Raw genomic sequence first — 13266 nt, 5'->3', positions numbered from 1 at the left:
GGGCGTCACGTGATCCCCGGGCACAATCCACACAACCATCTCGGTTTTCCGAATTATTAAACCCCTGGTAAGATCCGGATCTCAGGGTAAGATGCGGGTCTTGCCAGGTGTGGTCCCTGTGTGTATTGGGCGTCACGTGATCCCCGGGCACAATCCACACAACCATCTCGGTTTTCCGAATTATTAAACCCCTGGTAAGATCCGGATCTCAGGGTAAGATGCGGGTCTTGCCAGGTGTGGTCCCTGTGTGTATTGGGCGTCACGTGATCCCCGGGCACAATCCACACAACCATCTCGGTTTTCCGAATTATTAAACCCCTGGTAAGATCCGGATCTCAGGGTAAGATGCGGGTCTTGCCAGGTGTGGTCCCTGTGTGTATTGGGCGTCACGTGATCCCCGGGCACAATCCACACAACCATCTCGGTTTTCCGAATTATTAAACCCCTGGTAAGATCCGGATCTCAGGGTAAGATGCGGGTCTTGCCAGGTGTGGTCCCTGTGTGTATTGGGCGTCACGTGATCCCCGGGCACAATCCACACAACCATCTCGGTTTTCCGAATTATTAAACCCCTGGTAAGATCCGGATCTCAGGGTAAGATGCGGGTCTTGCCAGGTGTGGTCCCTGTGTGTATTGGGCGTCACGTGATCCCCGGGCACAATCCACACAACCATCTCGGTTTTCCGAATTATTAAACCCCTGGTAAGATCCGGATCTCAGGGTAAGATGCGGGTCTTGCCAGGTGTGGTCCCTGTGTGTATTGGGCGTCACGTGATCCCCGGGCACAATCCACACAACCATCTCGGTTTTCCGAATTATTAAACCCCTGGTAAGATCCGGATCTCAGGGTAAGATGCGGGTCTTGCCAGGTGTGGTCCCTGTGTGTATTGGGCGTCACGTGATCCCCGGGCACAATCCACACAACCATCTCGGTTTTCCGAATTATTAAACCCCTGGTAAGATCCGGATCTCAGGGTAAGATGCGGGTCTTGCCAGGTGTGGTCCCTGTGTGTATTGGGCGTCACGTGATCCCCGGGCACAATCCACACAACCATCTCGGTTTTCCGAATTATTAAACCCCTGGTAAGATCCGGATCTCAGGGTAAGATGCGGGTCTTGCCAAGTGTGGTCCCTGTGTGTATTGGGCGTCACGTGATCCCCGGGCACAATCCACACAACCATCTCGGTTTTCCGAATTATTAAACCCCTGGTAAGATCCGGATCTCAGGGTAAGATGCGGGTCTTGCCAGGTGTGGTCCCTGTGTGTATTGGGCGTCACGTGATCCCCGGGCACAATCCACACAACCATCTCGGTTTTCCGAATTATTAAACCCCTGGTAAGATCCGGATCTCAGGGTAAGATGCGGGTCTTGCCAAGTGTGGTCCCTGTGTGTATTGGGCGTCACGTGATCCCCGGGCACAATCCACACAACCATCTCGGTTTTCCGAATTATTAAACCCCTGGTAAGATCCGGATCTCAGGGTAAGATGCGGGTCTTGCCAGGTGTGGTCCCTGTGTGTATTGGGCGTCACGTGATCCCTGGCCACAATCCACACAACCATCTCGGTTTTCCGGGCTCCAAGAGCACATGGCCACCCTCAAATCATATCTTACTGGATTTCAGTAAGGCCTTCGACAAGGTCCCTCATGACCTTCTGGCAAACAAACTAGTCCAGTGGTTCTCAACCTTCCTAATGCCATGACCCCTTAATACAGTTCCTCATGTTGTGGTGACCCCAGGCCCATAGCCAGCATTTCGTTTCGGGGGGGGGGGGGGCTAATTTTTTTTCAGGGGGGTTTTTGGGGGGGTGAGTTTGGTTCGGGGGGGCTGAGTCTGAGTGAAAGAGGGTCTAGCCTAGCAAACCTTTTGTATCATTACCCCAATACCCCCATGCATATGGGATATATGACTTGGCCACGGTAGTCCACGCTCTGGTTACTTCCCGTTTAGACTACTGCAACGCTCTCTACGTGGGGTTGCCTTTGAAGACAGCTCGGAAGCTCCAACTAGTCCAACGCTCGGCAGCCATGATTTTAACAGGAGCGGAGCGCAGGGAGCATACAACCCCCCTGTTGCGCCAACTCCACTGGCTACCGATCTGCTACCGGGCTCAATTCAAAGTGCTGGCGTTGGCCTTTAAAGCCCTAAACGGTTCCGGCCCAAGCTACCTATCCGACCGCATCTCTGCCTATGAACCCACCAGGACTTTGAGATCTTCCGGGGAGACCCTGCTCTCGATCCCGCCTGCTTCTCAAGCTCGGCTGGCGGGGACGAGAGATAGGGCCTTCTCGGTGGTGGCTCCTCGGCTGTGGAACGCCCTTCCTACGGACATTAGACTAGCACCATCTCTAATGGTATTCCGCAAAAAAGTGAAGACCTGGCTGTTTGAGCAGGCGTTCCAATAATTAGTGCAATGATTGGTTAATGAACACTGGAATGGAACAATGGATGACGAATCTGGAACATGTTTTTGATGACGAGACGACAGTGAATGGGTATTGTAGTAACTGTTTATTAATTGTGTAATGTGTTAGGTTGTTAACTGCTTCTATACTGTAGCACTGAATTTTTGCTGTTCGTATTTGTTGTGAACTGCTGAGAGTCGCCTTCGGGCTGAGAACAGCGGTATATAAGTAAGGTAAATAAATAAATAAATAAATATATTGAGTATGGTGATCAGATCATGATATGAATAAACATAACGGTTTAAATAATGCACCAGTAAGGCCTTTTCGTGAACCACCATGAGAATTTCGGGGGGGGGGGGGGCCTGAAGCCCCTCAAGCCCCCCCCCCCCCCCGGCTACATGCCTGGGTGACCCCCAACCATAACCCTAACATTATGAATCTCCATGTAAATAATGATCTGCAGGATGTATTTTCATTCACTGGAGCAAATTTGGCACAAATACCCAGTATGCCCAAATTTGAATACTGGTGGGGTTGGCGGGGAAATTGATTCTGTCATTTGGGAGTTGCTGGGATTTATAGTTAACATGTAAACAAAGAGCATTCTGAACCCCACCAGCAATGGAATTGAACCAAAGTTGGCACAGAGAACTCCCATGATCGACAGAAAATACTGGAAGGGTTTGGTGGGCATTGACCTTGAGTTTGGGAGTTGTAGTTCGCCTACATTCAGAGAGCACTGTGGGCTCAAACAATGATGGATCTGGACGAAACTTGGCACAGATACTCAATGTGCCCAAATGTGAACACTGATGGGGTTTGGGGAAAATCGACTTTGACATTTGGGAGTTGTAGATACTGGGATTTATGGTTCACCTACAATCAAGGAGCGTTCTGAACCCCACCAATGATAGAATTGGGCCAAACTTCCCACACAGAACCCCCATGACCAACAGAAAATACTGTATTTTCTGATGGTCTTTGGCGACCCCTCTGACACCCCTCAGGGGTCCCAACCCCCAGGTTGAGAAACACTGAACTAGTCCAATGTGGGCTAGGCAAAACTACGGTGAGGTGGATCTGTAATTGGTTAAATGGACAAACCCAGAAGGTGCTCACTAATACTTCCTCTTCATCCTGGAAAGAAGTGACGAGCGGAGTGCCGCAGGTTTCTGTCCTGGGCCCGGTCCTGTTCAACATCTTTATTAATGACTTAGATGAAAGGTTAGAAGGCAGTATCATCAAGTTTGCAGACGACACCAAATTGGGAGGGATAGCCAATACTCTAGAGGACAGGAGCAGGATGCAAAACGATCTTGACAGATTAGAGAGATGGGCCAAAACTAACAAAATGAAGTTCAACAGGGACAAATGCAAGATACTCCATTTTGGCAGAAAAAACGAAATGCAAAGATGCTGAATGGGGGACAATGCCTGGCTCGAGAGCAGTACGTGTAAAAAAGATCTTGGAGTCCTCGTGGACAACAAGTTAAACATGAGCCAACATTATGTGATGTGGTGGCAAAAAAAGCCAATGGGATTTTGGCCTGCATTAATAGGAGCATAGTGTCGAGATCTAGGGAAGTAATGCTACCCCTCTATTCCGCCTTAGTCAGACCACACCTGGAATATTGTGTCCAATTCTGGGCACCACAATTCAAGAGAGATATCGACAAGCTGGAATGTGTCCAGAGGGGGGCGACTAAAATGATCAAGGGTCTGGAGAACAAGCCCTATGAGGAGCGGCTTAAGGAGCTGGGCATGTTTAGCCTGAAGAAGAGAAGGCTGAGAGGGGATATGATAGCCATGTATAAATACATGAGAGGAAGCCACAGGGAGGAGGGAGCAAGCTTGTTTTCTGCTTCCTTGGAGACTAGGACGCGGAGCAATGGCTTCAAACTACAAGAGAGGAGATTCCATCTGGACATGAGGAAGAACTTCCTGACTGTGAGAGCCGTTCAGCAGTGGAACTCTCTGCCCCGGAGTGTGGTGGAGGCTCCTTCTTTGGAAGCTTTTAAACAGAGGCTGGATGGCCATCTGTCAGGGGTGATTTGAGTGCAATGTTCCTGCTTCTTGGCAGAATGGGGTTGGACTGGATGGCCCACGACGTCTCTTCCAACTCTTTGATTCTATGATTCTACTTGTTGGGCCATCCAATCCATTGGAGACTCAAATCCATGCCAAAGCGGGTTACTAAATTTGGGGCCTGTGTGGAAGTACCCATGGAATCAAATCATGGAAGAGATCTACCCAAGGGCCATCTAGTCTGACCCCATCATTTCCAGGCAGGAAGGCACCATCAAAGCCTCTGCTGAGAAACCCTCCACCAGATTCCAATCCCCTGCCATATTTGGAAAACCCTCCTGGCAGATGGGCATCCATTCTCCGCTGGAAAAACTTCCAGAGATCAAGGCCAGCTCTTCCTAATGGCTGCTGCTAGGTGAAGTGGGCCTCTGAGATGTCACTAGGAAAGAAAGGTTGGAGGGACTTCTGTGTATGTACGAGGAGAAGGGGAGGGAAGGGGGAAGCCGGTTTCCCAGGGAAACATGCTGAGGTTGGCCTTCTCAGAGCTGGAGGAAGGAGGAAGCAAGCAGGCAGTGGTCCCAACACCAGGTATATTTATTTATTTATGTATTTATTTATTTATGGCATTTGTAGCCTGCTTTTCTCAGCCTTACGGCGACTCAAGGCAGCTTACAGAATTGGTAGAAATTGATTATATATGGTTTTATAGAAACCATATAAAACCATTAAAAACATTTCATGACCATTGTCGTCCTGCTAAAATCGTTATCCAGCTTCATCGTCTAGCCCAGTGTTTCTCAACCTGGGGGTCGGGACCCCTGGGGGGGTCGTGAGAGGGTATCCGAGGGGTCACCAAAGACCATCAGAAAACACAGTATTTTCTCTTGGTCATCTGGGTTACATGTGGAAAGTTAGGTCTAATTCTATTGTTGGTGGGGTTCAGAATGCTCTTTGATTGTAGGTGAACTACAAATCCCAGCAACTACAATTCCCAAATGCCACAGTCTATTTCCCCCAAACTCCACTAGTGTTCACATTTGGGCATATTGAGTATTTGTGCCAAATTTGGTCCTGATCCATCATTGTTTGAGTCCACAGATGTAGGTGAACTACAACTCCCAAACTCAAGGTCCATGCCCACCAAACCCTGCTAGTGTTTTATGTTGGTCATGGGAGTCCTGTGTGCCAAGACTGGTTCAGTTCCATCATTGGTGGAGATCAGAATGGTCTTTGATTGTAGATGAACTATAAATCCCAGCAAGTACAACTTTCAAATGATAAAACCAGTCCCTCCCCCACTAGTATCTAAATTTGGGCATATTGGATATTTGTGCCAAATTTGGTCAAGTGAATGAAAATACATTCTGCATATCAGATATTTACATTACAATTCATAACAGTAGCAAAATTACATTTATGAAGTAACAATGAAAATAATAAGTTCTTGTGGGTTTTTTCGGGCTATAGAGCCATGTTCTAGAGGCATTTCTCCTGACGTTTCGCCTGCATCTATGGCAAGCATCCTCAGAGGTTGTGAGGTCTGTTGGAAGTAGGAAAAATGGGTTTATATATCTGTGGAATGGCTGGGGTGGGGCAAGGAGCTCTTCCTGCTGCAGTTAGGTGTGAATGTTTAGCTGATCACCTTCATTAGCATTTGAAGGCCTGCCTGAGCCTGGGAAAATCTGTTGCTGGGAGGTGTTAATCTGTGCCTGGTTTTTTCCTCTCTGTTGTTTAGCTGTTATAATTTTAGAGTTTTTTAATACTGGTTTCAGCCATGAAAGCCTTCGACAATACAATGAAAATAATGTTATGTTTGGGGGTCACCACAACATGAGGAACTGTATTAAGGGGTCACGGCGTTAGGAAGGTTGAGAACCACTGGTCTAGCCATTCCGTGTTCAGTCTTCCTACTTCGTAATTATTTATTCCGCTGCATTTCCAAACGCTTGTTCAAAATGCCATGTTTTTACTCTTTTTCTGAAGGTCGGGGGGGGGGGGGGGCGATCTAATCTTCCTAGGGAGGGAGTTCCACAGCTGAGGGGCCACCACTGAGAAGGCCCTGTCTCTCATCCTCACCAGTCCCGCCTGCGAAGAAGGCAGGACTGAGAGCAGGGCCTCCCCCACATGATTTCCCCACTCCTAGATGGTTCAGAAGGAGAGATACGTTCGGACAGGTAAGCTGGGCCGGAACCGTTTAGGGCTTTATAGGCTAAAGCCAGCACTTTGAATTGTGCCCGGTAGCAAACTGGCAGTTGGTGCAATAGAGGAGTTGTGTGCTCCGTGAGTGCCGCTCTCGTTAGTAACCTAGCTGGTGCCTGCTGGACCATTTGAAGCTTCCGAACAGTCTTCAAAGGCAACCCCACGTAAAGTGCATTGCAGTAGTCTATACAGGATGTGACCAGAGTTTATTGTGGCCAAGTCAGACTTGGTATATAATTTAACCCTCTGCTGACTGCTCAGCTATCTTGTGTCTAGGTTATTTGTAATGACTGATGCTGAGGAGGGCCAAAAAAGGGAGGAATGCAACGAGAAGAGGAGAAATGCAATGGATGGAGAGAAGGAAGGAAAAAAAGAAGGTGGGGGAGGGAGAAAGAAAAGAAGGAAGGAAACAAGGAGAAAAGGCAAAGGAAGGAGGAAATGAAATGGATCACACAATAACAGGAATGGATCATGGAAGACAATAAGGAAGGGAGGGGAAAGAGGAAGGAAAGAAGGAAGGGAGGGAGGAAGGGAAGGGAAAGGAAGGAGCGAAGGTAGGCAGGAAGAGATAGGAAAGAGGGACAGTATAAGGGGAAGGGAAGAAGGAAAAGAAAGATTAAAGCAGGAAAAGAGAGGGGGAAGAAAAATAAAGGAAGGGAGGGAGGGGTAGGAAAGGAGGGAAGTATGAGGGGAAGGAAGGAAGGAAGCGAAGGGAGCGAAGGTAGGCAGGAAGAGATAGAAAAGAGGGAAAGTATAAGGGGAAGAAAGAAGGGAAAGAAAGATTGAAGCAGGAAAAGAGAGAGGGAAGAAAGTAAAGGAAGGGAGGAGTAGGAAAGGGGGGAAGTATGAGGAGAAGGAAAGAAGGAAGGAAGGAAGGAAGGAAGGAAGGAAGGAAGGAAGGAAGGAAGGGAGCGAAGGTAGGCAGGAAGAGATAGGAAAGAGGGAAAGTATAAGGGGAAGAGAAGAAACAAGGGAAAGAAAGATTGAAAGGAAACAAGAGGGGGAAGAAAAGTAAAGGGAGGGAGGGGTAGGAAAGGAGGGAGGTATGAAGGGAAGGAAGGAAAGAAGGAAGGAAGGGAGCGAAGGTAGGCAGGAAGAGATAGGAAAGAGAGAAAGTATAGGGGGAAGGGAAGAAGGAAAAGAAAGATTGAAGCAGGAAAAGAGAGGGGGAAGAAAAGTAAAGGAAGGGAGGGGTAGGAAAGGAGGGAAATATGAGGGGAAGGAAGGAAGGGAGCGAAGGGAGTGAAGGTAGGCAGGAAGAGATAGGAAAGAGGAAAAGTATAAGGGGAAGGGAAGAAGGAAAAGAAAGATTGAAGCAGGAAAAGAGAGGGGGAAGAAAAGTAAAGGAAGGGAGGGGTAGGAAAGGAGGGGAGTCTGACGGGAGGGAAGGAAGGGAGCGAAGGGAGTGAAGGTAGGCAGGAAGAGATAGGAAAGAGAGAAAGTATAAGGGGAAAGGAAGAAGAAAAAGAAAGATTAAAGCAGGAAAAGAGAGGGGGAAGAAAAGTAAAGGAAGGGAGGGAGGGGTAGGAAAGGAGGGAAGTATGAGGGGAAGATGGAAAGAAGGAAGGAAGGGAGCGAAGGGAGCGAAGGTAGGCAGGAAGAGATAGGAAAGAGGGAAAGTATAAGGGGAAGGGAAGAAGGGAAAGAAAGATTGAAGCAGGAAAAGAGAGGAGGAAGAAAGTAAAGGGAGGGAGGGAGGGGTAGGAAAGGAGGGAAGTATGAGGGGAAGGAAGGAAGGGAGGGAGGGAGGGAGGGAGGGAGGAAGGAAGGAAGGAAGGAAGGAAGGAAGGAAGGAAGGAAGGAGGGCGGGCGGGCGGGCAGGCAGGCAGGCAGGCAGGAACAGATAGGAAAGAGGGAAAGTATAAGGGGAAGGGAAGAAAGAAGGGAAAGAAAGATTGAAGCAGGAAAAGAGAGGGGGAACAAAGTAAAGGAAGGAAGGGAGGGAGGGGTAGGAAAGGAGGGAAGTATGAGGGGAAGGAAGGAAGGGGGAACAGGGAGGGATGGGTGAAAGAGATAAGGAACAGACAGGAATTGATCAATGGAGAGAAAGGAAAGAAGGAAGGAGGAGGAGGAAAGAAGGGAGAAGGAAGGGGGAATGAAAGAGAGATGGAAAAGACAGAGTGGATTAATAGAAGAAAGAGGGGAAGGGAAGAGGAGGGGAAAAGGAGGGAAGGAAGGAACAGTGATAAGGAACAGACAGGAACAGATCAATAGCGAGAAGAAGGGAAAGAAAGAAGGGAGGGAAAGAAAAGGGAGAGAAAAAGAGAGGAAGGGTGAAAGGGGAGGGAAGGAAGGAAGGGAGGAAACTAAAAAGATAAGGCATGGATGAATGGAGAGAAGGGAGGGAAGAAGGAGGGAGGGAAAGGAGGGAGAAAAGGGGAGGGGAGGAAGGCAGTGAAGAGATAAGGAAAAGACAGAGGAAGAAAGAAAGAAGGGAGGAATGAAGGAGGGAGGGAAAAGAAAGACATGAAAGTGATCAGGGAAAGTAAGGGATGGCACAAAGGACTGGCCGCTAGGTAAGGATGTCCTGCTCCATTTTCCAAACATAGCAACGTCTGCTAATAATAACGATGATGATGCTATTGTACATATATCACAATATATCTTATTTTGTTGCGGCTTCCGTCGTACTGTGAGCTCCAGCTAGAGGAAGACCTCGAAATGGCACTTACGTAATGATTGGACAGGTCTACTCTAGAGGATAGGCATCCAACATAGGCCATCCCACCCAGCTTGGCTCTTCCTGTTGTTGTTGTTGTTGTTGTTGTTGTTGTTGTTGTTGTTGTTTTAATAAGCCTTGTGTTTTGATGTGTGAGGAAGCACCCCTTCTCTCTGTTAAAGCACCCCACCCTGTACCTTCCTCTCTGTACATGAACACACACTGCTTGTCCCTATAGTAAAGCACCCTTGCTTGGATGGCCCTCTGTCAGGAGGGCCTTAGGTGGTGTCCTCCTACCTGGCAGACTGGATGGTTTTTAGGGTCCCTTCCTGCTCCAACATTCTGACATTCTGTCTGAACATACACAGCCACCCATCTCTCTCTCTCTCTCTCTCTCTCTCTGTTAAAGCCCCCATTTATTGATTTACTAGCTGTCCCCTGCCACGCATTGCTGTGGCCCACATGGGGGTTCTGTGTGGGAGGTTTGGCCCAATTCTATCATTGGTGGGGTTCAGAATGCTCTGCGATTGAACTATAAATCCCAGCAACTACAACTCCCAAATGTCAAGATTCTATTTTCCCCAAACTCCACCAGTGTTCACATTTGGGCATATTGAGTATTTTCGTAGAGTTTGGTCCAGATCCATCATTGTTTGAGTCCACAGTGCTCTCTGGATGTAGGTGAACTACAACTTCAAAACCAAAGGACACTGCCCACCAAACCCTTCCAGTATTTCCTGTTGGTCTTGGGAGAACTGTGTGCCAAGTTTGGTTCAGTTCCACCATTGGTAGGGTTCAGAACGTTTTTTTGATTGTAGGTGAACTATAAATCTCAGCAACTACAACTTCCAAATGACAAAATCATTTTTTTTTTTTAGTGAAGGACATACATTGGGTTGTTAGGTGTCTGTGTCCAAATTTGGTGTCAATTCTTGAAATGGTTTTTGAGTTCTGTCAATCCCACAAACGAGCATTACATTTTTATTTATATAGATATGTGGCACTATTATAATTATCTTCCTATAGCTTCTTATAGTTTAAAGCCCCTCCATTGCCTGTCTTTAAAGCTATCCATCTTCCCACCTATTTCTCTTTTATTTGATCTTTCAATCAGCCCCGGAGTGTGGTGGAGGCTCCTTCTTTGGAAGCTTTTAAGCAGAGGCTGGATGGCCATCTGTCGGGGGTGCTTTGAATGCAATATTCCTGCTTCTTGGCAGGGGGTTGGACTGGATGGCCCATGAGGTCTCTTCCAACTCTTTGATTCTATGATCCTATTAGTCTCTCTTTTTACCTGCCTGTGTGTCTGTTTGGTCTGTCTATCCATCCGTCCGTCTTTCTATTTTAAAGCACCCCTACTTGACTGTCTTTGTATCTGTCCATCCACCCATCTATGCATGAAGATGGGTAAATGCTGACAGGGGATCGGGAAAAGGCAGAGCTACTCAATGCCTTCTTTGCCTCAGTCTTCTCACAAAAAGAAAGCCGTCCTCAACCTCGGCAACATGGAGTGGATGAAGGATTAGGGGAAATCCAACCCCAAATAGGGAAACATGTAATCCAGGAATACTTGGCTGCTCTAAACAAATTCAAGTCCCCAAAGTCAGATCAACTACATCAGCGTTTCTCAACTTGGGAGTCGGGACCCCTGGGGGGATCGCGAGGTGGTGTCAGAGGGGTCGCCAAAGACCCATCAGAAAGGTGGAAGGTGAACTACATCTCCCTAAATCACTGTCAATTCATCCCAAATCCCTCCAGTACATTCTGTTGGTCATGGGGGTTCTGTGTTGGAAGTTTGGACCAATTCTATCGTTGGTGGGGTTCAAGGGACTCTTTGATTGTAGGTGAACTATAAATCTCAGCAACTACAACTCCCAAATACAAAGCTTTAATTTCCTCAAACTCCACCAGTGTTCACATTTGGGCATATTGAGCATTCGTGTGAAGTTTGGTCCAGATCTATTATTGTTTGAGTCCACAGTGCTCTCTGGATGTAGGTGAACTATAACTCCAAAACAGAGAGGCATCCCGAACTCTGAAGATCACCTGGGAAGGAATCCCACTGGAGCACTGCAGCGCACTCAAATACCTGGGAGTCACTCTGGACCGTGCTCTTACCTACAAGAAGCATTGCCTGAACATCAAGCAAAAAGTGGGTGCTAGAAACAATATCATACGAAAGCTGATTGGCACAACCTGGGGATCACAACCAGATACAGTGAAGACATCTGCCCTTGCGCTGTGCTACTCTGCTGCTGAGTATGCATGCCCAGTGTGTAACACATCTCACCATACTAAAACAGTGGATGTGGCTCTTAATGCGACATGCCGCATTATCACGGGGTGTCTGCGCCCTACACCACTGGAGAAATTACACTGCTTACTAGCCGGTATTGCACCACCTGACATCTGCCGGGAAGTAGCAGTCAATTGTGAAAGGACCAAGGCAGAGACATCTCCAGCTCATCCCCTGTTTGGGTATCAGCCAGCACGCCAACGACTTAAATCTAGACATAGTTTTCTAAGATCTACAGAGACACTCGCTGGAACACCTCAGCAAGTGAGAGTCCAAAAGTGGCAGGCTCAAACCCAGCACCTCAACCAATGGCTGATACCAAATGAGAGACTCCCTCCTGGGCACACAGAAGACTGGGCGACTTGGAAGGCGCTGAACAGACTGCGCTCTGGCACCACGAGATGCAGAGCCAACCTTCAGAAATGGGGCTACAAAGTAGAATCCTCGACATGCGAGTGTGGAGAAGAGCAAACCATTGACCACCTGCTGCAATGCAACCTGAGCCCTGCCACATGCACAATGGAGGACCTTCTTGCAGCAACACCGGAAGCACTCCAAGTGGCCAGATACTGGTCAAAGGACATTTAACCAGCTACCAAACTCACAAGTTGTGTATTTTTCTGTTTGTTTGCTTTGTTCTGTTAGAAATGTAATATAATGGACTGGCTGCTCTGACACGACAAATAAATACTCCAAAACTTAAGGTCAATGCCCACCAAACCCTTCCAATATTTTCTGTTGGGCATGGGAGTTCTGTGTGCCAAATTTGGTTCAATGCCGTCATTGGTGGAGTTCAGAATGCGCTTTGATTGTAGGTGAACTATAAATCCCACCAACTACAACTCCCAAATGACAAAATCAGTCCCCACCCCACTCCACCAGTATTCAAATGTAGGCGTATCGGGTATTTGTGCCAAATTTGATCCACTGAATTAAAATACATCTTACATATCAGTTATTTACATGATGATTCCTAACAGTAACAAAATTGCAGTTATGAAGTAGCAACGAAAGTAATTTCATGGTTGGGGGTCAGCACAACATATAGAACTGTATTAAGGGGTCGTGGCATCAGAAAAGTTGAGACCACTGAACTACATCCAAGAGTATTGAGGGAACTAGTGGAAGTTGTTTTGGAACCATTGGAAATCACCTTTGAGAGTTCTTGGAGAACGGGACAAGTCCCAGCAGATTGGAGGAGGGCAAATCTGGTCCCTATCTATCTTCAAGAAGGGGGGAAAGGATGAACCAAACAACTACCAATGACTGGTCAGCCTCACGTCAATACCAAGCAAGATTCTGGAAAAGATCATCAAAGAGGTGTCTGCAAACACTTAGAAAGGAATGCGGTCATTGCGAATAGTCAACACGGATTTATCAGAACACGGACTCATCTGATCTCTTTTTTGGATAGAGTTCCAATCTGGGTGGATGCACGGCGTGGATAGAATCATAGACTTGGAAGACAACCTCATGGGCCATCCAGTCCAACCCCCTGCCAAGAAGCAGGAACGTCACATTCAAAGCACCCCCGACAGATGGCCATCCAGCCTATGTTTAAAAGCTTCCAAAGAAGGAGCCTCCACCACACTCTGGGGCAGAGAGTTCCACTGCCCCAGAGTGTCCATCCATCCATCCATCCATCCATCTGTGTTTGAGCATCCCTACTTGACTGTCTGA

At 47.7% G+C, this 13266-nt stretch overlaps 1 protein-coding gene across 1 annotated transcript in view; it reads right to left on the bottom strand.

The window, feature by feature from the left end:
- Window positions 1–13266, bottom strand: part of CBARP (CACN subunit beta associated regulatory protein) — a 45734-nt gene that overhangs the window by 31287 nt on the left and 1181 nt on the right. The window lies entirely within an intron of this gene.

The sequence above is a fragment of the Anolis sagrei genome, chromosome X, assembly GCF_037176765.1.
Source record: "Anolis sagrei isolate rAnoSag1 chromosome X, rAnoSag1.mat, whole genome shotgun sequence".
NCBI classification, from domain to species: Eukaryota; Metazoa; Chordata; class Lepidosauria; order Squamata; family Dactyloidae; genus Anolis; species Anolis sagrei.
This window is presented reverse-complemented; position numbering and strand designations above follow the sequence as displayed.